Raw genomic sequence first — 5494 nt, 5'->3', positions numbered from 1 at the left:
ATTTGTTTTGCAAAATATATTTTATATGAGATATAAAAGTATATATATATTATACTTTCGAAATGTTTGCAAATAGGTTTTAATTCCCGGGATCCATATTTGAGAGAGTGCAACATTGTTCCTTGCAGCCGAGGGAGAGGTCCTCTCTTGTCGGGCAGTGTATGATCATTATGGGCTGAGAGGTTAAGTGTAATGCCATTGAGGATAATACCTGATGGGCTAATCTTGCATCTTCCCACAGTCCCTAGGTGTTACAAGGTGGCTTGGCCCAGGGACCACTTAGGGTAAGTGTTGGGCCCATAGAGCCCATTTGATGGGTTTCAGGGGGTGCGCTGTCCATAATAGGGTATTCGGCCAGGCCTTATAACAAAGGCTGGGCTGAACCCATGTGGCTGATGTGTAGATCAATGTTTGGGTCCCACGCCATACAAGGAAGCCCAACTGGGCAGCAGTTTGGAAGGCTAAATGAATACATAACCCTAAATGGGCCTTAAGCCCATTTTGAACATGGCTAATTTGATTAGTCTTTAAGGGGCGAATTCTGAGATAAGAACAGCTAATTGGATTGGGCCCACACCCTATCCACTCAGAGAGTCCAAGATCGAAATGAGATTTAGATTTAGAAATTTCCTAATTAGGTTAGGAGCTGGCTGATCTAATCTGTAGATAAGATAAGGATTATCCCTTATCTTAAAGGGACTTTTAATCCAGATATGATTTGGGTTAGCAACTCCTAATGGGATTAGGAGCTGATCCCTTTAAGTCTATAAAAGGAAGAGGGGGCGGTAGCCTTTAGACATCCAACACACTCACCAGCAACAATCTTGTCTTCAGAGCTGAGATCACAGAAGAGAGAATTCTGCACCCTACAAATACTCTCTAGCCGCCTCCTTCCTGCAGCCGCTGCCTATAGCAGTTCGATCTCCATTGCTTGGGAGAAATCAAGATTGGATCTTGATTCCAATCTTTTGGAGAAAAAATTGGTAGGAGTTGTATTCACAAGCCGTCTAGGTGATCCTTGGGAAGGATCAAGTTCTTAGGAAGGACACTACTGATTCTGCTCCACCTTGCACTACACCATCTTCAGTTGCATCAGATTTTGGTTTCTACCTTGGGCGTGAACACCTCCATTGAGAGATATTGTTTCTCTATATCAGGTATTATCTCTCTCTCCTCCTTTTGGTTCAGATCTAGTTCAGTTTATGGTTCAAGAATGATTCTTGAAAATATGATTTTCTAAATAGGGAATTCGATTCCCAGTTGAAGGGAAAGAAAAATTTTTGAAATTCGCCCCCTTTATTCCACAATTTTGGGCATCCATGTGATGGATTTGTTATTCCTTCAGTGATATCAGAGTCAAGTTCAATTCTTTGACCATTCTGTTTCAGATTTGAACTTACGCAAATAGGGAGAAGGCGTTCTACCCAATTTGCGCAGATATGGGAAATTTGTTCCCAAAACAAATGGGCAAATAATCTGAAATTAATTTTAAATAAATCTAATTATTATTTAGAATAGTTCTTTATAATTTTCTTGATTTATGGGTTGTTCGTACAAGAGGAGATCAAAATCTTGGTTTGCGTAGGGAGAACTACAAGATTTGCAATTTATTGAATTTATTTATTACATTTGGTTTGTAAATAATTTTATTTTTATTTTTAGACTCAATGTATAGGCTTTCGATCTGAGGTAATAATTAATAGAAATAGGATTTCTATTTAATTTTATTTTGGATTGAAGATGGCAGCGCAGAGAAGGAGATTTCGCAAATGGGAGATTCACTATCAGCGATTTGCAGTTTGAGAAACTGCAAGCTGTGATCTAACCTTTGTTTTGCAGGATTGAGTGTGCGAACAACCCTGATTAACTGATTTTGTTTTTCTTTTATCAGTTATTTAATTTCAGATTATTTTCTTGAATTAAGGATTTAATTAAAAATCAAACCCTAGACCCATTCGAACCAAGATTGGTTCAAACTGTTTGGATCAATTCTAGGGTTTAATCAAGGGGGAAGTGAGCCCTAATTTTCCCACTAATGGGCCTAAGGATTGATATTTAATTAAATGGTTAATTCGGCCCAGCCTGTAAAGGCCCAGTTTTAAATTGTTAAAACTGCAAAAGCCCATTTTAAAGGATAAAGCTATATGGGCCGAACTGGGTAACCCTAATTCAGCCCGTATACCTAGATAATATCAATGGTTAATATTATGGAATTTTAACGGGCTTCCAATGGGACTTACAGATAATTAATTGATTGGATCAATTTATCCCCGCATGAGATGTATGGATGTGTGATGTGTTGCGTGCATGGGCCATAAGTGCTTGGCCCATGCTCATTCGACAGTAGCTCTTGCGCACACCATGGCTGAATGCACATCATTGCCATGGTGTCCCTTTTGGTCATTGGATGACCTCCCTCAGTGGTGGGCCCCATACCTCATCAAGAGGTTACGTGCGGAACCCTAGCCGATTTAAGGCCCACCAAAATCTGGCTTTATGAAAGTCAGTGGGAGCCACTTTGGTTTGACCTAAATCAAACTAGGGTGTAATTATTTGTTCCCTCTAGGTAATATGAGTGCAAGTGATAGGGAGATTCATATGATGAACTCTCTAAAGGCTTTCCATCATTAGCATGAGGATGGGTCCTTCAGTAATGAGGAAATGCACCAGAAAATGGGCTATCCATTTGTTGTTGGGCTTGTTTGAGTGTTTCATAAGATGATAGGGGCGTCATAGACCGATGTGGGAGGGGCTTCACTAGAAAATGGGAACTCTCTCATGGTTTGTTGGCGTTCACGATATGATGGGTAAGCACTCACTGGACATAAAGGTTTACCTGAAAATGGCTCTGAACCTTGTCAGACAGAGGCCAAAGGGAAAACTCATATGATTAGTGGATATGATCCTTCACAGAAAGGTGGTGGGGTTATTCAGTTGAAACAATTGGTTCCATGCACCCTAAGTGATTTCCCACATTTCCAAAGACAACCCGTAGTCTCCGTCACTGAGAAAGGAGGGAAATCTCAGAGATGAATAAATGGAAATGGATCGTAGATTAAAATCCATATCTATGAAATGAACATGAACCAAATTAGGTTGTGAACTGATGTTTGCTCTTTTATCAGAAAATGGCAAACGGATCTTTTGCAAAGCTTCTTGATGACAACAAGCTTAAGGGCCCAAACAACGCCGACTGGTACAGGAACCTTATGCTGGTCCTAGCTTCAGAAAAGCTGGAAAAAGTGGCAAAGAATCCTGCCCAAGAGCGTCCGGGAGACTGGGCTTCTGAGGCCCGAAGGAGAGACTATCAGGAATGGGAGGAGAAAAACTCCCTAGACGGGTGTTACATCATTGCCTCCTTGGACAACCCAATACACAGGCAGTTCGATCAGATCAAACTTGGCATGAACATATTGGACAGCCTGAGGACGATGTATGAAGAGTAGAATCGTTCTTCTTGGCAAAAGGTCTTGAAGCAGTTCATGACCACTCAAATGTCCAAGGGCCAACATGTTCATGACCATTGCCTTCGGATGACGGGTTACATCAATGAACTGGAGGCTCTTGGATCCGGGCAGGACCTCACAACCCAGATAGATGCTATCCTTAATTCTTTGCCCCTTTCCTTTAATCCGTTCATCGTGAACTATAACATGAACAAGCTGAATGTCAGCTTGCAAGATCTCAGCAATATGTTGCAAAGATCTAAAGAACTGATTAAAAAGGATGAGCCTGTAGCTATTCTTGTTGAAGATAGCAAAACGGGCAAGAGAAAGAGGAAGGCAAAGAAGCCTCAGAAGAAAACCACTAAGATCAAAAAGCAGAAGAAAAATAAAGCATCAGATGCCTGTCACTTCTGCAAGAAAACCAACCACTGGAAAAGGAATTGTCTTGCCTACCTGGAATCCAAGAAAGGTAATTTCAAAACTTGTGTTATAAAAACCAATTTATTGGTAGTGTCTGCGTCCTGGTGTATTGACTCCGGGGCTTCAACTCATGCGTGTAACTCACTGTAGGGGTTCAAGGTAAGCAGAAGTGATGAACCTACAATTTATCTATATTTTATGAGGTTTTTGCATGGATTTTTATGCCGGTTTTATTAATTTTTGTCTTATTTTAGCTTGATTGCAAGAAAGATTTCAGGGGAAGCCAAATCAACAAAAAGAAGGCAAAAGCAAGAAAATAAAACCCAAAATTTATCAAGTTCAGCCCGGCCCAGCCATGAGAGCAAGAGAATTTCATTCGGCCCAAAAAAAAAGAGCAAGTGAATTCCTTCAGAAAACCCAAGAAAATAAAGTCTAGCTATGAGGAGAATTCGGCCCAGCAAGGAAGGCCCATTTTTAGCCCAAATAACAGCCTAGAGTGTAGCCCACATGAACTCAAAAGCAAGCTAAGTTGTAGCCCAAATAGCAGCCCAAAGGGAGCTAGGGGCGGCAACTCCTAGATGTTTCTTGAAGAGAAGGAGGGAGCACTCTAGAAGGTTCATGAGGGGTGTAATACACCCCATTCTAGAGGCTTCAAGAAGGGGCAAGAGCTCCCTTTGAAAAACTATATAAGGTGGCCTCTAGGAGGGGAGAAAGTGGTTCAATTGCTTGAGATGAAGGCTCTCCCACTCTTAGAGGTTTGGCCACCTTGAGAGAAGAGAAGAGAAGAAGGCTAGGCGCAAGGAAGAAGAAGAAGAATGGCTGAAGGAAGTTCAAGACAAGCAAGCTAGAAGAAGAAGGTGAGTTCGAATTGAGGGTTTGTGATTCAAAGATCTTCTGTAATAAATCATTTGTAGTTTCATTCTCTTTTGATTTGAATTCAGTTTCTTAGTTATATGTTCTTTCTTCTTTCTCCTTGTTTCCATTCTTCCTTGATGTATTTCAGCTTGTAAAATTTCAGTTCAGCAATCTAATTCTTTTTTATTCATTCAAATGGTCATGAATTATACTTGAAGTTTCTTGAATAAGGGTGTTATTGTAGAGTAATTCGGCCAACTAACCTTCAAAACTCAGATCTGAATTCTCAGATCTGAGATTGCAAGATCTGAATTGCTTGAAAGAGAATTCAGATCTGCAAATTTCAGATTGGGCGAATTAATCTACAGCTTGGAATTCCTACAGTGCTTGAGAGAGACTCTAGGAATTCAGATCTACTATTCAAGAACTGAATTGAGTGCAAGGTTAGAGATAACTTGCACAATTCAGTTGGTGATCAATTCAGATTTGAATTGATGCCTTAGAAGTGTTTGAAGAAATGCATGCATGGGGATTAGATTCTTGCTAGAGATAGAAGAACCATCACTCATGCATAGGATGGACATGCGCTTGAGAGAGGCTGTTCATGACCTTGGGGTTTCACCAAACCAAGGCTCAATAATGATTCATTCGAATGATCCAAATTGATAGATTGCTGAATTCTGAGATTGACATTTACTGCTTACTCTTCTAACCTGAATTGAAGGCAATTGGGCCAATGATTTAGATAGATTTTAATTTAGGATTTCTTAGCT

This window comes from Nelumbo lutea, chromosome 4 (genome assembly GCF_056320005.1).
Source record: "Nelumbo lutea isolate HS-2025 chromosome 4, American lotus-T2T, whole genome shotgun sequence".
Lineage (NCBI taxonomy): Eukaryota > Viridiplantae > Streptophyta > Magnoliopsida > Proteales > Nelumbonaceae > Nelumbo > Nelumbo lutea.
This window is presented reverse-complemented; position numbering follows the sequence as displayed.